The sequence below is a fragment of the Tursiops truncatus genome, chromosome X (assembly GCF_011762595.2).
Source record: "Tursiops truncatus isolate mTurTru1 chromosome X, mTurTru1.mat.Y, whole genome shotgun sequence".
NCBI lineage: Eukaryota > Metazoa > Chordata > Mammalia > Artiodactyla > Delphinidae > Tursiops > Tursiops truncatus.
The window spans coordinates 14968397-14993536 of record NC_047055.1 but is presented as its reverse complement, the minus strand read 5'-3'; the positions used below and the strand labels follow the sequence as shown (position 1 = coordinate 14993536).

At 43.2% G+C, this 25140-nt stretch overlaps 1 protein-coding gene and 1 non-coding gene across 4 annotated transcripts in view; both read left to right on the top strand.

The window, feature by feature from the left end:
- Positions 1 to 25140, top strand: part of FHL1 (four and a half LIM domains 1) — a 60833-nt gene that overhangs the window by 11314 nt on the left and 24379 nt on the right. For all 3 annotated transcript variants that reach the window (XM_033849601.2, XM_033849602.2, XM_073799362.1), the window contains exon 2: positions 12191 to 12264. The gene's annotated coding sequence lies outside the window, so the exon portion shown is untranslated. The remainder of the gene's footprint in view (positions 1 to 12190; positions 12265 to 25140) is intronic.
- TRNAE-CUC (transfer RNA glutamic acid (anticodon CUC)) lies at positions 16559 to 16631 on the top strand. The gene has a single exon. It is a non-coding gene; the product is annotated as a tRNA-Glu (tRNA).

The following is a 25140-nucleotide window of genomic DNA, read 5'->3' as shown; positions in this document are numbered from 1 at the left end:
TTAAAATTTGGGGCCTGATGGGGGAAGTGGTGAAACAAAGGAAAGAACAACTAATGATGATTTGGTTCTGTGTCCAGAATATTTCATCCTTTCAAAAAATGTCATTGGCAGCCTAAATGAGGACTGAGACACTGTTTAAAAGCTATGAATGCCTGAAACTTAGAAGCCAACGTGTTCCCTGCCTGAGCTTAATGCTGTTCCCAACAAAGGACTAAGCCAGTTAAGAAGTTACCAAAGCTGTGGTCTGTGGGATGGAAACTGGTTGAGGAGGAAAAGTCTTATTGGAGTGTATATGCAGGCAGGTCATTCTGTCTTAGAGGTGCTAATTCTTGAAATTGACAAGAAGACCCTTTCTTTTCCAGTTACGAAGGTATAAATGTCAGCTTCTCCACCCAAGCCACTGGCTGAAGTATTTGGGGAAGGGCAGAGGGTGGTATAGGAGGTGGGAGAGTAGGGAAAGGCAAGGGCCGATGCTCTTAGGGTGGAAAACTCCTGGAGCCTCTGTTTTTTGAACTTTGAAACCATTGGTGGCAGGGTTCAGTCACTGACAGCACAAATTCACTGAATCACTTCAGGAGTTGAATGATTTCTGAAGCCCTGGTCTCAGGAGAAGATTAAACTTTCATACTGGGGCAGTGGTTCACTTTAAAACAAAACAATTTTTTTTTAATCCTAAGAATTAACTAAAACCCAAAATGCTGTCTTGAATCATGAGATCCATCAGTTCTTGACATCATCTAGACCTGCATCTAGAACTCCACTGTAAAATCATTTTAGGCATGTGTTAGGTTTCTGTGAAAACTTTTGTTTAACTGTTAAACTTCATACCAACACTGTCAGTTTTTGTCTTAATGAAAGTATAGATTTATAAAAAAAACACACTAAAAACAAAATAGATAACAAGGACCTACTGTATAGCACAGGGAACTATATTCCATATCTTGTAATGGAAAGGCATCTGAAAAAGAATAGATATATTCATATATGGATAAGTGAATCACTTTGCTGTGCACCTGAAACTAACACAACATTGTAAATTAACTATACTTCAATTTAAAAAATGGTTTAAAAAATAACAAGAAAATAGAAAAAAATGAAGTGTACAATGTGATGATTTGATACACATGTACACTGTGGAATGATTATCAAGATGATTTAATACCCACTGTATGGAGTATCATTTATGTACAGTAAACTGCATCCAGTTAAGGCATACAACTTCACAAGTTGCGGCAGAGGCATAGAGCCTTTTGCAGCGCATCCTTCCCCAGGCAACCACTGATCTGCTTTTGTGTGAGAGCTGCTTTCTATAAACTGAGATTTGAAAGTTTCTGGATCTTTCTCAATCCAAAGACCAGCTCTAAATCCAGAACGCTGTTTTCTTCTCTATATTTAAGATCAAATAATGTGACAAGGAGATTCCAGGTTTGACTTCTTAGAACCTTTCCCTGGTGGCCTAAAGGCGAGTACTGAAGATTTTGCCTGCAAGTAAACCACAGTCTCTTCATTGAATAGCCTCATTACATACTTGGATTGAAGGGAAATCAGAACCAAGAGAGAAACAATCCTGATAAAACAGAGAAGCAGTATATGTTCTTCTGAAGTAGGTAGGGTGAGATGTCAGATCCCCCAAGGACAGGACAAATAAACTAATTTGAATTTTGCTTCACACTTATTCATAAATTAAAAATGAAAGCATCAGAATAAATGTTTTACACCTGTAGGTCTATACCTCCAGCTAGTGTGTGTATGTAATCATCATTCAGGAATAACCCTATCCCTAGAGCCTTCCAAAAGATTTGAAATGGGTTTCAGAGGGAATTTTCAGTGGATGGAAGGTGTACCATCTTTACACACTTAACGTGCAAAGCCGGCTTTTAACATGCTGAATGTTGCTTCCCCATTGATATATTCAGTTGAATGAATGATTAGGCAATTTAAGGGCTGGAGTGTTGAGACGCACTTTGTCCCTTCCTCACTCACCCCCTCAAAATAATTCCTGTCACCGTCCTTTTATGTCTAGCTGGCTCTCCTTTCCATTGCTGCCACTCTGTCCTGCATCTCGTGTCCATCTGCCACTCCCGATTTCGACTGTTTCTGCCCGTCCCTGCTTTCCTTTCCCAGTTTTCTTCCTCCTCTTTTCTGTCTCCCGATGCTACTTCTCTTACACTGCTCTGCTTTCTCATGACAAAGCTGTTTTTATAAACATCTCCAGACCAAGTCATCAGCAGACTAATTCCAACATGTCAGATGTCATCTTGGAGACTGTTTTTCTTACTTTTTGTTTTGTGGTCCAAGAATTTCTTCAGACTCGTTTTTTTGGGGCCATACTGGAGGTCTGAGAGTTGTGAATGGTTGGTTTTCACATAATCAGAGTTGAATATGTTTGCAGGGCTATGTTATAGTCAGTCTTTGAAACCATGAATCACTGAAAAGAAATGAATGATGTACATTACAGCGTTCCTGTGAAACTTGCCTTTACAAAGCTATAGCAATTAAAATGGTCTTGAGGTAAGGAGATTTATTGCTCCTCAGAAGGTACTGGAAACGTTTTTTCGTTTGGTGTTTGTTTGTTTGTTTGTTTTTGGCCACACCACGCGGCTTGTGGGATTTTAGTTCCCCTACCAGGGATCAAACCCAGGCACTGGGCAGTGGAAGTGTGGGAGTCTTAACCACTGGACCGCCAGGGAATTCCCGGAAAGGGTTGGGTTTTTTTGTTTTGTTTCAAAAAACAAAAAACTTCAGCATCTGTCAAAATCTATGGAATGCACAGCAGAAAGAATGAACCCTAATGTAAACTATTGACATTAGTTAATAATAATGTATCAGTGATAGCTCATCAACTGTAAAAAAAATACAGTAATGCAGGATATTAAAGATAGAGGAAACTGGGAAGGAGGTATTGTGGAGGTATGTGGAAAATACTTTCTGCTCAGTTGTTCTGTAAATCTAAAACTGCTTTTAAGAAATCTATTTTAAATCTATTATTTTTCACTTGGGATTCAGAAAGACAATGAATATATCAGTCACTTTTTATTATTAATTTGTAGATAAAAGCGCAGTGTTTGCTTTTACGTACTAGTAATGTAAGAGAAGTGTCTCTTCGTGAGTGCTGTAACTTGTACTGTGGGTCCCCTGAATAGTGAAAATGTGAGTTCCCGGGAGAGCTGCCCGGCGCTGTTCACCACTGTCTGGTTGCACAAGAGTTACTGAGCAGGTTAGTGTGAGCACTGCGTCGGGACTTTGTCTGTCTGCCACCACTGGGGCATCGTGCCATCTTTGTGGTGGAGTGGAGCCCCGGGCTTGACAAATTCTGTGCCCTACAACCCAGTGAGCCCTTTTTTGACCCTTGCATTTGTGGTATCACTAGCAACAGTGACAATCGGTGAGCTCATGCCAACGCTTGCAGCCAATATCCAGGTCAGAGTTTGATTGCTTTCGGCCAAAGGCTGTTGCTTGGCTTGTAGAAGCATGGACCTGAGACCAGAACCTCTGGGCAATTACTCAGCATGGCCAGTGTGACAGTAAAGCTATGTGAAAAGATGAGGTCTTTTAAGGTCTTCTTGCCAGTGGTTTCTGTATACTGGAACTGGCTGATTCTTTCTTTTTGACCTGGCTGATTCTTACGAGCAACTACAAGTACATGTTGCTTCCTTGAGTTGGCTGTGTAAACAGAACGTTCTCTGTAGGCGTTAGTAGGTGGGGGGGGGGGGGGTCAAGCCTGAGAAGGACATTGAGGCTGAGGGAGACAAGCAAACATTAGGATGGTGTTAAAGTCACTGGAAGAGGAAAAATTGAGAAAGCATCAAGAGTTGGAATATAAATGATGGCAGTGAAGGAATCAAGGAATGGATGTCTTGGGGATATGGTTGTTCACGGAATGCGTCCATCAGGTCTGTGATTAGACCCAGAGTCAAAAACTTCATACAGTTAGCTGCGAAAATACTCATGAAGGGGGGAGTGGGTTATAGAGGTCACCTATTTAACTTATTAAATTTTATTGTATATCGGAAGAAAACTTTTAATGTATGGATCTGTTACGTATGCTCATTGTTATACCTGTTATTAGAGAAGGGGAAAGAGGAGACAGAGAGAACCTCTCCCTTGAGCCACAGTCCATGATGGAGGCTGGGGATTCCAGTTTGGCTGCCAAGGTCACGGGTTACTGTGGGCTGGTGGTGAACCAAGTGGTGGCACAGCCGCTGCATTCCTTGTGCTCACGTTCACGACTGACACCAGGTTCTGTGAGCTGACATGACTGTACAGCACTTCCTGTCCATTGTAGAGGCGGCAGAAGTCACCAGAGCATCCTGTGTTTGCCCCGCAGGTGTAGACAGGCCCGGTCAGTCAGGAGGCCGGGCCCAGTCATGCTCCCCTCAGCCAGGCTGCTGGAAATAGCTCGAAGGCCTGCGGAGGTGCAGTGGCGATGGCAGGCAGGGCGGGTGTGTCACACCGTCCTCTTGCCCCCCGCTGCTCACCCAGTCGCCGCTCGCTGCCCTTCGGCTGCTCTTCATCTCCCTTCCCCTCTATCTCCTGTTTACCCTTGATTCAGTTACTTGTGGATTTTCTGTGAAGGAACAAGGAGGCAGGACCTCAGCACCAAAAAGTCAGGGCCCCTTGGCTGAAGCCGTCCAGCCCAGACCTCGCCCACTGCCGGGCTGTTACAGCTGCGTGGGCCTGTTGGGTGTCACATGGAACTTGGGGTACTTGTAAAAGTTTCTGACATATAACTTGAAAGTTGATTTGTGTCACCTTATAAACTTATCGCTCCTTCCACTTTTAAAACCCTATAATTTTCCTTTACATGTGTGTGATTGTCCCTATAGCAGACACTGGCCGCGTGCATGCCGATGTGAAGGATTTATTCTGCGGCTAATTGATGGGAGCAGGGCCGCCCAGTGGCCAGCACGTAAGGAAACAGTTCATAGGGTACCAAAGGCAGCTTCTAGAGTATGAGTCCGAACACTTCCTCAAATGAAAGCAGCAAACGTTTACTGACTGCTTGCTCTGTGTGCTAGATGCTGTGGGGGACGTCAAAAGCAAAAAGGATCTCTTCAAGGAAGGAACATCCATTCTAATTGGGATTAGAGGATGTGGTGGGAAGAGTACTGCGCTGAGAGGGAGGAGGAGGGAGTCGGGAGTGTTGAATCCTGGCCCAAGTTCTACCGATAACCATCTGATCCCTGGGCAAAGTACTTCCCCTCAGTACTTACTTTATAAAAAGGGAATCGGACTGGATAATCCCTAAGACTTTCTATAGATTGGTTCACGAACAAATGGGCTCAAAAGGTAAACAACAGTACAAGGCAGTAATAGGATTCCAGAAGACGGTACCTTCTCCTTTGCCAGATGAAGTATGCAGATGATAGTCACTGTTATGTGTAAATGATATATATATTTATACTGTATAACTATACTAGTTATGACTATAGACCAGTATTTCTCAAAGTAGGGTCCTTGGACCAGCAGCATCAGCATTACCTGGGAGCTCGTTAGAAATGCAGATTCAGGGGCCCCACCCCAGACCTACTGAACCAGAAGCACTGGGAATGCAGCTCAACACTTTGTGTTTTAATAATCCCCGCCCCCCCGGAGGTTGTCACGCCCACTGAACTTTGACTGTGGGCTCTAGGAATTCGGGGCGGCGGTTCTCAAACGTGGCTGCCCATTACATTCCTCTGGGGGAACACGGGGGGCACCGAGCACGGGGGGCACCGAGACGTTACTAGTTGCTCTGGCTCCCCAGGGGCAGCCAACTTGAGGATCACTGGTGTAGGGACGGTGGCGTGCACCCGAGCGCCTGTTACTCGGTAGGGGTGACAGAGCTCAGAGGCACGGAGTCAGCCAGAACCAGAGCTGAGTGTGGGAGAAGGGGAAAAGTGGGTTCGAGTATGACTGGAAGGCCTTGAATTTCATGCTAGAAATTTGGCCTTCAGATTACAATGGAGGAAAGTTGGGGGGAAAGGGAGTGAGCCGTTCAAGGTGGTACATTCGAAAGGTGATTCTGGCGGTTCTACGAAGACGGGAGTGCGTCCATAGTCGGGAAGTCTGGTGAAGTAGTCTAGGTGTGAAGTAATCATGAACCAAATTGCGAATGTAGAAATGTGATTAGAAGGAAGAAAAAGTAGGAAAGCTCTCTTGCAGGACAGATGGCTAGGATTTGGTGATAGCTGTGGGGTGAAGGCAGGGTTAGAATGAGGCTTTGGCTCAGGAGTTCCTCTCTTCTGGGACAGCCAGTGCTCTCCAGATGCAGCGATCAGAATGGTCACGTTTTACGCATCTGTACTTATCCTCTGTCCCTCATTGCTTTGATTTTGGAGTTCTAATTTGGGGGGTGTGTATTCCCCAGTGACTTATAGAAAGACACAAATTATAGTCGTCCACAAAGCTACTCATGGTCATCGGGGCCGGGCGGGGGGGGAATCCTGTTTCTCTTGATGAAAGAATGCTTGGAGTTGTGGGAAAGTTGTAAACTTGGCAATGACTAATTCAAGCCTATCAGTCAATTAAGTGAATTTTTATTTTATCATTTGTTTTATTTGGGAACCGTTGTAATAGTCACTGAAAGAACATCAATCTCCATATTTTTAAAACAAAACGAAAATACCATTGAACATTAGGGCAAAGGGCAAGAATTTCGAGGTTTTACCTTTTGACTTTAGCAAATGTTTGCTGCTCCATTTTTCTTGCTGGATTTCACCATTTAATTTGCTTTTGGTTTGGGGCTTTTGGGGTTTTTTTTTTGCATTGTTCCTACTGTTCCTCATGCCTGATCATTTTAGTTCCCTTTATTCTGTCATTGATGGCTTTTTTATTCCTAAGTATTCTTAATGTTTTAGTTTTTTGTTTGTTTTTCTCCTTTTCTTTAGTCTTATAAAGCTCATTAGCCAGCAGTTATGTAAAGACATACGCAGAAAACACGTACAGTCTGGTTTTTTTTTAACCTTTTGACCCCTTCACCCATTTCCCCACCCCCTGCCTCTGGCAACTGCCAATCTGTTCTCTGTACCGATGAGCTTGTTTTTTGTTTTTAAATTTTTAGATGCTGTGTATAAGAGAGATCATGCAGTATTTGTCTTTCTCTGACTAATTTTCCTTAACATAATGCCCCGGAGGTCCATCCATGTTGTTGCAAATGGCAAGATTTCCTTCTTTTTGTGTCTGAGTAGCATTCCATTGCGTAAACATGTACTGCATCTTCTTTATCCATTCATCCATTGATAGGAACGTGGGTTGTTCCATATCATGGCTATCGTAAGTAGTGCTGCAGTGAACATGGGGGTGCAGATATCTCTTTGAGTTAGTTTCTTTGGATAAATACCCAGAAACAGAATTGCTGGATTATATGGTAGTTCTATTTTTTAATTTTCAGAGGAACCTCCATACTGTTCTCCATAGTGACTGCACCAATTAACATTCCCACCAACAGTGTAAGAGGGTTCCTTTTTCTCTACATCCTTGCCAACACTTGTTATTTGTGGTGTTTTGATAATAGCCATTCTGACAGGTGTGAGGTGGTATCTCATTGTGGTTTTGATTTGCATTTCCCTGATGATTAGCGATGTTGAGCATCTTCTCATGTACCTGCTGGCCATGTGTTTGTTCTTTGCGAAAATGTCTATTCAGCTCCACTGCCCATTTTTTAAATTGAATTGTTTATTTTGCCATTGAGTTGTATGAGGTCTTTGTATATTTTGGATACTAGTTCCTGATCAGATACATGATTTGCAAATATTTTTCTCCCATTCCGTAGGTTGCCTTTTCATTTTGTTGATCATTTCCTTTGCTGTGCAGAAGCTTTTTTATTTGATGTGGTCCCACTTGATTATTTTTGTGTTTGTAGCAAAAGTATTCCTCATGTTTTAGTGTGCCAGTTAAAAAGGAACGCGTGTATTTTTATTTCTTATCCCCCCTTTGTGACCACAAATTCTTTAAATTTGCATCCAGAAATGGCCCATTGAAATTTCTCCTTAGAGCTTATTGGGGGCCTGGTGGGCACACTGCTTACCTTTCATCCTTTTGTTAGTTTACAGGTTGTGCCGTATCTGGAAGGAGAGACCTTTTATTACTAGTTGCAAACCTGTAACAGCACATTTGATATTTTAAAGCGTTCCATATATTCCAATGCAATATTTTAAAATGGTCACCACTCTAACTTTGGAAAAGTTGTGCACTTTTTAGTTTTCTGAAGGAACTATAAAAATCTAAGGATGAATCTAGAAGGATCACAACTTGAAATGTGTAGTATATCTAGGAGATACCTTTTAAAAAATATAACCTCTCTTTTCCCAGACTGAGTAAAGATAAAACCTTTCTCTTTGCAAATTTTGAAGAATATTATATCATATAAAATAATAGATGTAGAAACTTGTGTGGAATAAGTGGTCTTCCAGGCATAGTATAGAGTATATTATACTCAGTCTAAGGACACAAAATTAGACTTTATTATATCTCTATAACATAATATCCTCTTGGATTTTGTTTATTAAGTTAATGTGCTGGTAAAGACTCGATGATATTGCAGATCCTGATTATGTTGAAATTATTAAAATGAGGCATCTTTTATCTGAACCATTTATTTATACCAATTAATTATTTTGCCGGATAAGAGCCACTTTATCAGTTCTTCTGCTAAAGGAAAGAAGTCGGTGGCCATCTCGTTTGTATTTCCTGTTGCATGTTATGGCAACATTTCAAGTGTGTTTCTGGATGGTGCAAATGCCGATGTCTCTAACGACCGTAGCAGCATAAGCATTTGAATCGAAGCAGGATAAATGAGAAGTCTAAGCGGCTGCTCAGTACCATCACAACTGTACCTAATTAAGAAGATATTTGGGGTTCACTGCTCTTTGGTTTCTTAGGTAGGAGAGACTATTCTGAAGGACATGATTAAGGAATGGTTACCATGACAATCGCATTCAAAGAGTTAGAGGAGACAGTGAATCTGTGGGGCTCATCCATTTTGATTGATTCAACTGGTCTTTTAGATTCATTCAAACAGCTGTTGTCTCTGGATTTTATTTTCCACGTAATTCACCCAATTGATTGGTGATTTGGGGATCATTTAAGCTTGGCTGTCCATAGTGATAGGACTGACAGTGTCTGTGACCAAAATACCGTTGTTAAACCTGAAGGAGAATGATTGTGTGTGTTAAATGTCACTAGAACACAGCTTCTGGCTTCTGGAATAACATAAATGGTTTGTCTAATTTCACTTATTAATTCTGTCAGGGTGGGATAAGATTAACGTGATTTATTTTAAAGCATGACTGACCCCAAAGTGTTTGGGTTTTATTTTGGATTACTTTGCTGTCATCACATTTTACCCAGTGTGTTTGGCTGCTGTTCTGTTTTTACTCTTTGACTTGCGCAATATCATCAACACAATTTGTGTTATGTCTGGTCGGAGCCACAGTTACACACTGCAGATTGAAAAGTGTACACGACTCTACGGCTCTGAGTGCCTTTATCCCCAGCTCAGTGTTAAGCGGGACACAGTAACGTGAACTGGACGTAGAAATGCTGTTAAAATCTTGCCGTACGTTTTCATCTCTCTTTGTGGGCTAGTTCTTGATGGTCAAACTCTGAACTGTGCAACTCAAGACTCCTCTGGCAGGGGCCCAAGTTGGACCCCCATGCGAGAGCTCTGCCTGCTCAGCCTTTGGGCCTTTCTCTCTTCTGCCCTCTAGAGGCCATCAGGGAATATGACATTCAAGGACTTCCTCCGCGAGGGAGAGCCGGCATCTTGGTGCGGTTACTAGATGCCAAGTTCTCTGGCCTCCCCCGGCCCCATCAAAGCCTGAATTTGCAGAGGTAGGGAGCAGACAGAGAGAAGGAAGGGAAGGTACTGGCCGGGTTGGGGTCTCAGGGAGGAAGCTCTTCTGGTTCTTTAGAGAACGGGATTCCTTCAAGTAGAGCCCAGCATGTATCAAATCCATCTCTAGGAAAAATTGGTTCTGGAAGGGTGAGTAAAATGGACTAGTATAATAAGGCTGGAGTGTGATGGATTCAGGTTCAAAGTTTAAGTCGGGTTCGATCTAAGTAGGGGTATATTTGGGGCCAGGTATCTGAGGCAGCATATGAAATGGTTATCCAATTTTGATAACCTTTTCACTCTGCGCCTGCTGGAATAGTAGTGTTAATTATATATCTGATATTCGGTGAGTACCTTGTATGCGTGAGGCCTTGTTAAGTGCTTTATATGCACTGCCCTGTTGCCACCTTACAACCTCTCTGTGAGGTCAGCTAACATGAGGTTCGCAGAGGTTGTACAGTTAATATGAGGCGGGGCCGGTATGTGAACCCAGGCAGCCTGACTCTGGCGCCCTTGCTATGAACAGCTGCGCCATGCTGCATTCTCCCCGCAGCTGCATGAAAGGGTGTGGCACCTTCTAGAAACTGAGTTCTGTGTGAGTGGGGTGTGGGTGGTGGGAGAAGAGACTTAGCCAAGGCTTTTGTGTGTACATACCGTGCTGAGTCCCGGGAGATAGAAGAGAAAGCAGGGATTTCTGTCCCTGTCACCAAGAAACTTAAAGTCCTGTAAGACAAATGAGGTATAATATAAAACCAATGCTGCATTATTCATATGATAGAATAAGAAAATATTATCTCTACTTAAGTATAGGTGGGAAGGGGACTAGAAGGTATTCTATTGGAGTCAGTCACTTTCAAGCATTTGCTTTTGAAAGTTAGCTCTTTGTCGCTGGCACAAATTTGCCTTCCTCTGGGCTTTTTTTTTTTGCTGTACGCGGGCCTCTCACTGTCGTGGCCTCTCCCGTTGCGGAGCACAGGCTCCGGACGCGCAGGCTCAGCGGCCATGGCTCACGGGCACAGCCGCTCCGCGGCATGTGGGATCTTCCCAGACCGGGGCACGAACCCGCGTCCCCTGCATCGGCAGGCAGACTCTCAACCACTGCGCCACCAGGGAAGCCCCTTCTGGGCTTTTGATCTGGCGGACAAGACCCCTGTCCCTATAGTCAGCGGACTTGTCCATTTCAAGTTTGGAAGAGTTGCCTTCAACTGTGACAGTTGTCATTAAGGTCTCTAAACAGATGAACCCATTAGCCTATTGAACTAACTGGACCAGGTACTTATTTTCCCATTAACAGTAAAAAAAAGAAAAAAATCTCTCACCGTTGCTTGTTCGATGATTGGCCTGGAACCGGTTGGTTGGGGCGCGGGGGGCAGTCATGAGCCTGGTTATAATCCTTGGTTTATGTTTGCCTTATTTCATTGGGTGGATGCTTCTTGAGCGCCTCCTGTGTTCCAGGCACTGTTCTGGGTGTGGGAATAGAGCAGTGAACAGAGGAGACGGGGCTGGGGGGGGGCCTCCTCTCTGGGAGCTGTCTTTTCCTCAGATTTCATTTGCTCGTGTACATTTTACAGTTCATATAAAAGTGCCTTTGGTGTGAGTTTCAGGATTTCACACGTTGGGGATGATACAGTGATCACACTGCCTTTCTCCTTAGCCCCAGCCAGTCCTTTCTGAATGATGGGGGGTGGCTAAGGTGGTGATGCCAGCGTGCCCGCGGGGAGGCCTCGCGGGTGCGGAGAGGGCAGCGTGTCAGGGTATACCGTCTTTGTGTCGTGATGGGAAAAGCACAGGGCACACCTGTTTCCTAGGCATGCCTACCAGCCTGCGTCCTAATCCTGTTGTTGATTGGAGATAACTTCAGTGGTCGCAAGGCACCTCATCTCCATGGCAACACCTCTAAATATTCCTCTGGTGACTTGTGCTCTACATTCTGTCTGGATCTGAGCCCTCCTGTGGCAAAATATTCTAGAGCTGTTAAAAGAGGGGGGAAAAAAGGCTCAACTAATAAATCTATTCTAAACGACTGAGTCATTTGTTTTGATTACCCGGGTGATTGCCAAATGTTAATTTAAAACTGAAATAGGCCATGAGCTCACTCCGCTAACAATGCTGAGTGTTTGAGCTAATACAGCTTGATAATGAGGGGGCCAGATCCACTGCCGGTGCGAATGTTATATGATAAACAGACATTTGGGGAAATATGCAGAGCATCTTGGCAGTTTTCCTTTAGCTCTAAGGGTTGTAAATACAAAGCAGAACGTGTTACCGTGAGCCATGTCAAAGGAAGTTGATTTTTGGTTTTGTTTTTTAGGAATTTCTAACTTTTCTTCTGAAAAGGTAACTTGACCTCTTGATTCTCATTGTTTCCTAACTTAGGTACGTCGGAGGTTGTTGTCAGCTGCGTCCCGCCCTCACCGAATACATCCCGTTCTGCACACATCCAGTGTGAGGTAAGTTTTCCGAGTCGCCACACATTCTTAACACTGATCTCCACCTCCTGGTGTGTGGTGTTAGGCTCAACGTTGTACAAAGATCTCTGTCTGTACCGTAGCCTCGAAGGGGGTTTGTTTTAATTGAGCTGAGCGACATCACCGCTTACCCTAGATACTGGGTCTCTGGGGAATGCCTTTTCAAGGGCAGACACATCTCATTTGCTTTTCATTTGGGGGCATGGAACGTGAGTGTGGCAAGCACAGCAGGATGGTCAGAGGCCTGCTTGAGGGTGTAGCTCTGCTCGTGCTGCCGCGTGAACAGTAGGGAGCAGGAAAGCCGCATGGAGCAGACCCTGGGCTGGAGCCCCGCAAGGCTGGGCCGCCCGGCCAGCTGTCAGGACTCTTCCGCCTGGGGTGAGCCGAGCCGACCTGTGGAGCTGCCACTGCAGAACCTGGTGATTTGGAGTGTTTCCATGGAACCACATTACCGTGGGCCGCCAGATCTTTCTCTTGCTAGGACTGAAGTTCTAAGTGCAGCCGCGTGGGTGTGAGCAGTGGGGTGCGCCAGGCCTTCCATTTAACATGCCCTGGATAGGCATCCTCCGTCCTCTTCCTTTCGCCTCGGCGGCTTCTGGACACTCTGTGACGGTGCCGGCTTACTCATTTCTCTCTCTTGAGAGATGGGGGACGTTCACCTTTGGATGTGGAAAGGAAGGGAGTCTGCAAGACGGTTCCTCCAGGCACAGTGTAAGGGGCCACGGTCTTTCTGCTTTCCTGGGCCCCAGTCTCCTTGTGTTTATAAGAGAGGTGGTGACATTCGCTGCACCGGACCACTCAGGATTTCCACTTGCATCCATCGAAAGGTTGCTGCGTTTTTGCCTTCCCCTCCACCCTGCCCCATTCCATGCTCAGTCCCACATTCAATGTAGGGCCTTTTATTTCAGTTAGGGTTGTTGCTTCCTAGGTGGTGAGAGTTGCCTTTCTTACATCTACTTGATGCAGGATTCTCCAGAGATTTTAAAATATATATGCAAGTATATTATATTAAACCCTAAATACGACTATAAAATATAAACCCTAAAGAGTGAAAAAGTAGGACAGCTTTTTAGAAGTGTTTAATCTGAATTTGATCAATTTCATCCATTACGATGGTCGCTGGCAGTCGTTCCCAGGGCCTGGGGCTTTAAACTGGCCCTGTGACAAAAGCTGCGGCAGTTTCTCTCAGCTGCCAGCCTCAGTCGGCTCTTCCATCTTCAGATTTAAGCCCTGGCATTACTATCATCCACAGCCTTCACCTAAAAGGGTTGTTTTCAAACTTTTTTTTAAATGATAAAAGCCTGTCTTCAAATAAAAACATGAGGTCTAAAACCCCAGCCGAGAATACCCAACCAGAACTGCCTGGGCTCAAGTAGGAGGCTGCGACCCTTCTCCTCCAAGGAGCCCTAGGGCAGTTGAAAAGCAGTACCCTGTTTAAGGAGCAGAGGTTTTCACTCTGTGCCCTTTCATAGCTCTTACTTTTATTTTTCCACAGCAAGAGAGACTAGATTGTTGAAGGCCATACACAGATGAGTTAAAAACATCCTCCCGTCAACTGAGTGGGAAATGCTGGCCAGGTGAACCTTGGCCGTTCGCGTGCATTGTATGCCCTTAGTAATTCCACAGCAGTCTGCAGCCTTGACAAACTCTTGTCAGTAAAAAAAACTTTAATAGAAACTATGTGTACAAGACTGTATTCCTAAAATGGAACATTTTAATTTGAAGTCCTTTGAACACATATTTGAAGTGGTTTTGTGATATTAAGAATACCTCAGTGACATCTTTAATTTGACCAAAACTTAGCATCTTTGGGTTTTCTTTTAGAGCCGTGAGTTTCTCAAGTGAGTTAATGAAATAGAATCCATTAAATTCTGTTTCACCGTGACAGAAATCTATGGGATTGATGTAACACAGTTCAACAGTCACGATGCAGTGGTATCTTATGATCTTTCTTCATTTCTTTTATTCATTCATTCGTTCAGCCCTACTGTGGACTAGGCCAGGAACGTAGGAGTGAGCAAAACAAAAAGAATGTGATACATTTTCGTCTGATATTCTTCAAGTATAGGACATCCCTGGATTACTTTCCTTTTGCAGAAGAGGAAACTGAAAATTGATTTTCCTATTTAAATTAAATTGCCCGGTATTGAGTAGACCAGTATGGGTTCAGGCGTACAAAGCAAAGTCCCTGTCTCCAGTCTGCCCCTTGAGCCACCTCCGTGTAAGCATGTGCAAATAATAAAGGATGCCTTAATTCCTGGAGATGCAGCTGTGCCTGGGACCCAAATGCCCCCCCAAATGAAAACAGATGTAAACTGTATGTTTCACACTCTAGATTTTTAAAGTTTATTTGGAAAAATTGGACAGTTTAGGAGAATGGACTCTGCAGTTTCCACATGAGGATATATATTTTTTAATGGTAATGTGTCCCGTTTTATGTTCAGTACAGCATTTATCACAGGTAAACTTGATAATTCAGGGACTTGAAATTGTCCCATTTGGCTGCCCTTTAGGTATGGAATTACTTGGAACAAAAACTTGAACACAACATAATTCTTAATGCATACTTGAGCTGGGTACTCTACGTGTTTGTTTTTGTAGTAGAGACGATATTGTTAATGAGCATTTATTTCACATCTAGGAAATATTTGTATCATTGACATAAGGTCACTTTCATGATTGATTTGGCAGTTTTTAATATTCACAAAACAAAATTTTTAAAAGCAGTAGTCGTAGTTATTTGATTTGTACCATTGATCTTTTTTTTTTTTTAACTTGGTTGACTTTTTTTTCCCCTAACATCTTTATTGGAGTATAATTTCTTTACAATGTTGTGTGAGTTGCTGCTGTATAACAAAGTGAATCATCCCCATATCCCCTCCCTCTTGCGTCTCCCTCCCACCCTCCCTATCCCACCCCTCTAGGTGGTCACAAAGCACGAGCTGATCTCCCTGTGCTGTGGGGCTGCTTCCCACTAGCTGTCTATTTGACATGTGATAGCGCATGTATGTCAGTGCCATGTACCATCGATCTTGACGTGACCTCTCTTCTTGGTGCACAGATGGGTCACACAGGCTTAAAGAGTTTGGAAACCGTCCATCTGGAGCCAAGGTCTGAAACTGCTGGGCTGGATCTGGCACGCAGAGGGGGTTCCTTTAAGATTTTCAGTGAATTGCCAAGCATTTAGAAATTGAGAGATTTCACATTTTTTTAAAAATGCAGATTTTCATCTTCTCTTGAGATATCGGAAGATCTGACAGCATGGAGCCTGCATTCCTGTTGGGCAACGCTGGGCTGGGGCCAATAGCCGCTGGATCTTTAGATAGAGCATGAACTCTGAAACTTGCCACGGCCGCCAGCGCTGTGTTATCTCCTTGACACTAAGGACAAGGGTCGGGTGCCATTATCTGAATGTCTTACTCATTTGTAAGACCTGCTTGGCTCTTACGTGCATGTGACTTTTCAATCCCAGGGCTGGGTGAAATTGCGACTGCAAAGTTAGAGCCATCCTTCCTTTCAGAACCTCAGCATGTGAATTTTCAGGTGCACGATATGCTGGGTGATGTTCATTTGAAGGGGGTACCTTCAAAGGGTTGAGGGTAGACATCTGAGGGGAGGGATACCTTCTGATGGTGCCTGATTCGGAGCAGGGGCGTCAGCAGAGCTGGGGGGAATCCCGTGGTCTACGTCAGTGCTTTTCAGCCTTTAACGTGTAGATTCCGGTGCAGCAGGTCTGGGGCAGGCCTGAGGTTCTGCAGTTCCAACAAGCAGCTGCTCATACCGTGGCTACTCTGAGGACTCGCCTCTTTGAGTGGCGAAGGGGACTCTACCCTAAAGCAGTCCTAAGAAAGAGCAGTCATGCAGTGGTGGTTCTAAATAGCTCTTCCTTGGACCCGAGAAAGAGAAGGAGATCTTAACCAGGCTCTTTGGGGTTGAATCTTCATTAACAAACCTGGATTCACTTCTGGTTGCAGCAGGATAATTTTTTTTAGTTAATTATTTTTAATACAACATAGCCTGTGTAAAAGAGAAGAAGTCCAACTTTTACTTTAAATCTTGTTTTAAATTAAGTGCTTCTGATAAAAAAGCTAGATATGTTAAAGGTCAAGAATCATGAAGTAGGAATTAGAACTTTAAATTGTATAATTATAGGAGAATATATTTATGAGAGACTCCTAGAAACTTATTTAAATAAGACCACAGAAAGTAGGATAATAATCAAATCCCTGGAAGTATGATAACCTTGTAACTATAAAATGATATAAGTCAGGGGAATTCCCTGGTGGTCCAGTGGTTAGGACTCCACACTCTCACTGCTGTGGCCCCAGGTTCAATCCCTGGTCGGGGAACTAAGATCCCGTAAGCCACGCGGTGCAGCCAAAAAAAAAAAAATGAAAGAGGTCAGAAAGGAAAAGATCAATGGAATCAAATATATAAAAATGTGCCGAGAGAGTAGATCTTAAGTATTCTCACTACACATACACAAAATGGTAACTGTGAGGTAATGGCTGTGTTAACTTGATTGCAGTAATTATTTCACAGTGTGTGCATATGTCAAGCCATCACATTGTATACCTTAAATATGTACAATTGTTGCAATTATACTTCAGTAGAGCTGGGGAAAAAGTACTGAAAAGGAAAACACAGAACAAAAGGAGATGCTCCGTAACTGTTGGCTGAGTGAATTCTCCAGTAGGTAGACGGGTAAAAGACATTCATGTTCTATCACAGAGTAAATGAATGCCTGAAAAAATGTTCAGCCTCACTGGTATGCAAAGATGAGCCTATTCAGACAGCAGTGAGGTACATTTTCCATCTGTTAAGTCAACAAACACAAAAGGAAAGCCCAGTGCTAATATGGTTACCTTGGAACCAGTAAACACTTACTCATTGCTGGTAACATTGTAAGTTGGTAAAAAGCTTTTTGAAACATTATTTGGCAGTATATGGCAAAAGTCACAAAGATTGGTACCCCTTGATCCAGTAATCCTATCTGGGGAAGTGTTCGAAGAAACAAGCTGTTCTAAGAAAAGAAAAAAGCTGTGTGTTATGGATATTCCTCACAGTGTTATTTGTAAGGACAAAAAATGAGAATTTAAGCATCCAACGTTAGAGAAGTGGTTCATTTATTCAACAGATAGTTTTGGTTAAGTAACTGTGATATCTCTGTGAAGTAGAATTCCATGAATTTGTTCAAAATTAAAATTCTGATGCCTGCAGAGCAGTATGAAAGAATCCGTATAATACAGCCTTACTAAAAAATGCAGGATGCGAAATGGTACATGTGCTCTGATTATTACCTTGTGAAGGGATGTGTACGAACGGACAAGAACTAGAAGGCACCTGGACAAATGTAAGTAGCGCTCTGAGCTTTCGTTCGCGTTGTTGTCCTATTGTTTGTACGTTTTGGCGGTTGAGAGTCTTCAGCTTTGACCTCCTTACATCAACGCCACATCACAAACAGTGATGTTTCCACTGATCACGCAGGAGGTGCTTGGTAAATAGCTGTGAAACATGATGAGGACTCCTGCTCAGGGCCTAAGCGCTGGGTTCCAGTGGTATTCTTCCTTCTGGATTGCTTTGTTCCACCATCCCGAGCCCCGCTTTTGCCTCCTGCGGTCAGTGGAGAGGCATCTTGGCGTCCCACGTGACAAAGTGTAAATGTCTGTCTCGGAGCTTCTCATTGACGTGCAGCAGGGCTGGGGCCCGGACCTTCGCGTGCCCGGGTTCCACGTTTGCTGCAGTAGAGCCTCGGTGGAGCCGCGAGGAAGGGCAACACCCGTTTCAGCTTCTGGTTTCCTTCAGCGAAGCAGCAAACCTCCACCTCAGTGTCCTGAGCCTTCTCCCAGCGCCCCCTCCCCTCCAGTTGTGTTCCCCATCTCCCTGCTCTCAGTATACTTTTCTCCTTTAATTAGGTCAGTTACTTCATGTCTGTTTTTCTTTTTTGACATGGTTTCCTCTGGCTGTAGCGCCACATATTTTCCCCATTTGTCATTGCCTCTGCAGCTTCGTGTTGCAATCGTTTTTCAAGTGGAACAGAGAGCACACTGCTGAGGGGGGCAGCTCTTGACTCTTTGCCTGCCCTTTGCCTGCATGAGTGTTCCTGTTTCTTTTGGGCCTAGTTCTGTTTGGTTTTGTAGTCTTCATCGTCAGTTATGTTTGGACTGAAAGATACTTAAGTAAAAATAACGGTAAGTCAGAGAGATGTCTGGCAAAGGCGCGGCACATTTGCTAAGGTTGCTGGTTTATTTATCTCCCCTGTCTCTATGGTGACTAAATCCGGGGCTGGGATTTAATGGACTTAATTTTGACCTCTTGTATGTCTCCTGACTTTCCCAGCCTCTGATATAGAAGGAATTCACTTTCACTATAGGAGAGAAATTGCGTCACTTAGAGAAGGGGTCCTAACTGGACTCTGGAAAAGGGGTATCTCCAGAGTCTTCGATCCTTCTGCTGTCTTTGATCCGAGTTCACGTAGCACTTGTAGAGAAAGTGGAGAAGTCTTCTAGATAAATACATGCACGCGCACACACACGCACGTTACCGGTAGCTCCAGTACGGTTCCCAAATGACCACGTGCTCTGCCACAAAGGGAGAAATGCATTCCTAATTGTACTCACATGGTGTCAGATCATCCGTTCCAAAGGATTAGTGGCATATGTTATGGACAACAGCCTTCAGAGGACTCTTTGAGTGGCCCTCACTTGCTTCCAGACACACCACCCGTCAGCCTTCCTGGCCAGCCCTGGTCCTCTTCGTGAACGGTGTTTTCAACACCAAGCGCTCTCTGTCGATGGACCATAACTCAACCTGCCCCCTTGGATAAGAGTAGCATCAGAATGGGTATGCCTCTTCTGTAGAGCCAGAAACTTTCTTGCTTTAAATAAAATATGTACACTTGAATTATGTGAGGCCATTGCCTGGTTCTGTGCTAGCCCAGTTCCTGGAGTTTTAATATTCACGTAGTTGGCTACTGTCAGCAAGCCACCTGAATGAATAGTCTTTCAAGTCCTTTAAAGTGATCTCTGGGTGTTTTGTTAATCCTACTATAAGCAGTCTTTTAAGTTACTTGACTTTTTTTTTTTTTTTTTTTTTTACTGTTAAGGAAATTGAGATTCCCCAGGTCTCACATTGAAGAAAATATAGGTATCAATAATATTTCCCAGGCTCATGTCTTTATTGTTCGTTAATGTGGGTGAACTTTCAGTGAGAACTTTTTATAAGAGGATCTTTTCTAAGAATATTAAATCAATGGGAACATTGATTGGATATTACATTTGTTTTTATTTTTAAAAAGTATCTCCTTTATCCATTACAGGATTCTACGTCTCCATGCGTAGAAATGTTCGAACCATGTATCAGAGTTCAAGCGTATTAAACTGTGCCCATGGAAGTCCACAGTAAAGGTTAGGTTTGACTAGGATTCACACGGAAGAAGTCAGGTTTGGACATTGGAATTCAGATCTAGTGTTCTGTCCATACCTAACTGATGTGAAATGAAGACATGGATCTCTGACCTCTAAGGTAGCTGGAGTCAAACCATCTTGAACTTGAGTTGGTTCAAATGATCCTTTAAAACTTTTTCTCCTCTTCCATATGATGCTTTAAGACTCACAAGGACACTCCAGTTTTAGGAAGTTTAATAATGTACCCCAAATCGAGTCAGAGTGCTTTATTTAATGCTAGCGTATACTGTGTTAGTTTACTCATGGATAATTTATCTATCTGCAAGTCCTTTCATCCTCTCTAGGAACAAATTCACATGTGTGAATTTTCTTTAAAACCAAAACAAAGGAGTTAGTAAATGATTAATAAGGATTGTACAAAGACTGAGACAAGAGAAGCAACTTAAGTGCCCTTACATTCTTATTCCTCGATAAAATATTAGGGTTCAGGTCTGTCATCAAGTTCAGTTCCAGTCCAATAGGGACTTGTGAATACTTAATGTTTTTATTAAGATTTTGTAACATCATAAGACTCAATGGATATGGAAGTTGTTTGAAGATTTTCTCCATCATCGACTCTTCTATTAATAGTACAGAGACTTGAGAAGCCAACAACAGATGCTCACTTGTGAAAGAGATCCATACTTGCGAGACGAATGTTGGATACTCATAAAATTCTGGGGTTGAAACCTTGCTCATGTGCCTTATAACTGTGAACTTAGAAAATTTATGAGATTAGGGCCATAGCTAAATCATATACATTTTATCATGGTCAGTACGATAAGCGTAGCTCAGGTCAGAGCTTTTAGAGAAATCAAAACGTTAAGGCCCAAAGCTGTTAACAGTGCTCGAGGAAGAGCAGCAAGCATGTTTATTCCCATCACTGTCGTTGTCATCATTACCATCGTATCAACCTTGTGTGTTGAAAGCCTAGTGTGGAGAACTGTGCTAATAATAGTTATAATTTATTTCCTCATCTCTTTAATTCTTAATATTTCCGTTTTGTTTAAACAGCTCTAGGGATCGAATCAATTTAAATTTTAAAAGGAGAAAGTATATAAAAATGTACTTGGACTAGTAGCCTCATTCTCCTGTCCTGTCAACCAGATAAGCTTCCCCCTCTGTATAACGTCTCTCACTGAAGGGTCTCCGTTTACCGGATGAACAGTTAGTTTCTGTAACAGTTCTTCACCGAGGTAGGAAAGCAGTGGTCCTTAGGTAGTTTGGTGAGAATTTGTGGCCTTCGCGGGTCTGTGGACACCTCTTAAACCGTGTGATACGTGTGTGTGATATGACCATTTTTATACCTTCTTCAGGGCTATGAATTAATAATTTACTTAAGATATTCCAAGTGTTTCTTTCCCAGAACCAGTGGAGTTTTTTTCTGTGGATTCTGGTGACGGGTTTGTGTACGTGGTTCTCAGCGTACGTGCCTAGGGGATTCATAATCCATAGCGTCTTTTGCTCACTAAAGTGGTTCAAGTGCTCACTAATTGGAGAGGCTGAGTTCCACCCTTGGCACTGGGCTCACGTGATGGATTTGAACCTGACAGCAGTACAACGTATTCTGTTATTTGTAGCCTGTCCTTTATGTTCCCAGCTGTGTCCTCTGTATCGTCAGTCCTTGTAGACTTTACATAGGATCTTGACCCGGCTCCTTTGGTCCTCTCCTGTGCGCTCTTTTCTATTACTAGGACAATCTAAGGCGCAAATTGAGTCAAGGATTTGGTTGGGGTTACTGCCCTAAATAGTGCTCTCTTTCCCCAGGAAGCTCCTTGGGAGCAAGAATTACTCATGATTTCTCTGGTGTCCTCCAAGTCATTTAGGATTTATGCCAGAGGCATTTACTGGAGATACAGTTAATTAAATGAAAGGCATTTTATAAATTACAAACCACAGCATTACCGTGGTATTACATAGGACGATCTCAGGATCTTTGTCTGACTTCCTGTTCCTCTGATATCAGTATTCCTGACATGGTTGGAGCATATGCTTGAATAGGACAGTCCCTCCTACCTAATCCCTTATAGCATAGCATCACATTTTTCCAGCACTTGGTTATGAAGTTTTTCAGACAGACAGAAAAGTTGAAGTTATACAGTGAACGCTCCTCGCCCACCACCCCGATCCTATAGGTAAACATTTTGCTAAATTCGCTTTACTACGTACCCCTCCGTCCGTTGGTCCCTCTTCGTTTCTGGGCTGTATTTCAGAGCAGCCTGCGGGCATCCGTACACTTTACCCCTAAACACTGCAGCCCGCGTATCACTGTGTGGTTGCGGTTTTGACTTTCTTAGCCCTGCTGTCAGATTTGCTAAGATTCTGACATTTATTTCACTGGTGGCCAGGAAAAGATGGTAAGTTGAATGTGAAATAAGCTCCATTTTCAGACCCGGGGGAGTTTTTGTTTCTAACTCCCAGCAAGTGAGCAAACACTTTGTATCACTGCCCCTTTTCTCCCACTTTACACGGTCACATTATTTGTACTGTGGAAATTTGAAAGGCCAGTCTAGGAAATAAAGTTGAGAGTCTGGTTTATATGAGTAAAAGCGGAGAATTGGGGTTGAGGATAGCGGGGCAGGAAGTTACCCGCGTGATACCGCTTACTTATACAAGGTCTCGAGAGGGTTTAGTGGCTGTTTATATCCCCCAAGGGTGGTAGATTCAATAAACACTAACAGTACAAATAGAGGGTCCTTCTAACCTATTGGTTATATTCCGTGGAAGCCTAGAACTCATAGAAATGTTTCAGAGGTTTCACCAACATTTAAAACTCTAACGTGAATTAGATTTCTTTAGAAGTGTATCGAGCTATTTAGAAAGCACTGATAAAAAACAACAGACAAGACTCAACTGTGTTTTGTAGTAAATTTTAACATACTGGAGAACACTTACTGAATGACTTTAAAATAAGTAAAGGTTATTCATGTCAGCTTAAAATAAAATTTTGAATAACACGTGTCATTCATCAAAGTCAGGATAATATTTCTGTTGTGGGAATAAAGACAAAAGGTCTTCAGTGAGACCATTACACTAAAGCCATGGTGTTAGGGCATCGGCCTGCAAAAGCTGGAGTTACATTTTGGTTTCCAGTTACAGTGAGCACTTATCCATCTGTTATATTTAGATTTTTTTTTCTAGTACCTTTAGGAATCTGGAAACAGACAAGTATATGCTTTCAACTTGAAACCACCATAAAAGGGGAGAGGTAGTGAAGGGGCCGGAGGCTGGCTCCAGTGTCATCCCTCTGATGGGGCTGTGTGAATGGATTAGGGAACCTTTCGAAAGGTCTCCCTCTTGGCCCATAGCTCAAACCGCTCAACACAAGTCTGAAAATGCATGGGTGCAATAGTACGGTTCGTTATGAGATTTTCAGGGCTTCTCCGATTACGCCCGCAAAGCCTTACAATGGCTCTGGCAGATTTCTCTCACTTGGAGGCCACCGTTCTTACTTTGGTCCCTTTGTTCTGGGCGGTACCACATTCTGTGCCTGTGTCTAGGCCAGTACCTGCTTGTTCGTAGCTGCAGTTGATTTTTAAAATGTTCGCTTATCTATATTTTATTTTCTCCTAACATTTTATTATGAAGATTTTCAAAGTTGAAATGATGTTGCAGTGAACGCCTGTATCCCCAGCATCTGGAGTCGTCTCCCATTAGCATTTTACTCATCAATGCATATGATTTGGGGATGCATTTCAAAGTAAATGTGGCAGATTGCACCAGTCAAATAAGTTCATATATTTTACACACTTTGAGTCTGGCTTTTCGAACATTGTACAAATGTGCCTAAATTGGCATCGAGTCCTGTGAAAGAAGCTGTCAAATAAATGCCCCCTTTTCACTGGGAAACAATTCAGGAGCCTTTCTTAAAAGTCACAAATTTTCTGGGGGACTTCCCTGGCGGTCCAGTGGTTAAGACTCCACACATTCACTGCAGGGGGCACGAGTTCGATCCTTGGTCAGGGAACTAAGATCCCCGCATGCTGGAGCACGGCCCGAAAAAAAAAAAGTCGCAGAGTTTCTGGAATTCTGGCGGCATGGAGTTGGAAAAGAATACTGGCTTATTTTGAAATCTGAACTTTTTCGTGACTCAGACGTTGCTGACCTCTTGATAGAGAACGGGGATTGTACTTGTAAATTTTGTTTTCATCCTTGAGACAGGAGCCAGATAACTTCCAGTTCTTGTAGAGAGGCAGGATCATCTTTTAAAGTGTTACAAAATACATGGTGTTGTTCACTCCAACAAAACCTGTTATATTTGGAAAACAGGGGAGCAGTTAACTAAGGACTAAATGTGGTCTATGCTGGATCCCATCCCAAACCCTGGTGTCAAGGTGTTAAGTGCAAATTATTAAAAAAAAACACTCTTGTTGCAATTGGAACCGTGAGACCGTGCTGGAGATGAGAGATTTTAGTGTGTGGCTTTTAGCCCCTTTATGCGGAAAGCACTCCCTCCATCCTTGCAAAGCTGCGTCGTTGTTCCCTTTACTCTCAATCCCCAGAACCTTGTCTAAACAGTCTCCCTTGGCCCCGGGGGCGGGGGGGGGGGGGGCGGCTGGATGGGTGTATTTCCTTCTGGAAGTCTTCCCTCACACTCCTGAGTTAGCTGGCGGGAGATCCCTTAAAAGCATTTCCCCCTATAGGGGCTAATCCTGCAGTTTCCACCTCAGTTCCAGCTGCCGTTGCCTTGGTAGAAACAGATCTCTGCGATGCTGCCAATCTCTGGACCTTCCAAGAAAATTTAATGCTTAAGAACAGAAAGTTAGGAGAGAGAATCTTTGGGGCAGGGACTAGGTGGCGGGGTGTGGGTGAAGAACTGGGCGGTTAGATATATCTTAAATGTGTCAGTAGAACATGAATTTAAAAATTACCTATAGGGAGTTGTAAAACCTTAAGCAGCGCCTTCAGACAGACACGCTACTCTTTAAAACCCGTAAAAAGTCCTTGGCACCATGGAAGGATAATGCCCTTTGGTCTTGGAAGAGACTATTAGGTTGCAGAGGTTTCAGTTCCTCTACTACCGACTTGCTCTTTGATCTCAGAATGTGACTGACTTGTTCTGTGATGGTTTCTTTCGTAAGCACCGATAATAAAACCGATTTACTGTATATAGTATAATAGGGACATTTAAAAGTATATCTAGTTATAGCTCAAGTTTTTGAATGATTAACATTTAGGTATTAACATCACTCCGATTTAATTTTGTTTGAAAACTGTTGTTTTGTATATGAATACTTTATATTCTGTCATTCATATGTACAGTACCACCCTTAAGTAAATGATATGTCCACAAATCAGTTTAGAAGGTTCATTTCCTGACTGCAAAACAAGATGTTTAAAACACATAGAAATTGATTAGACTGTGCACCTATTGCTGGCAGGAGGGTGGAAAGTTTTCTAGATTTATGATTAC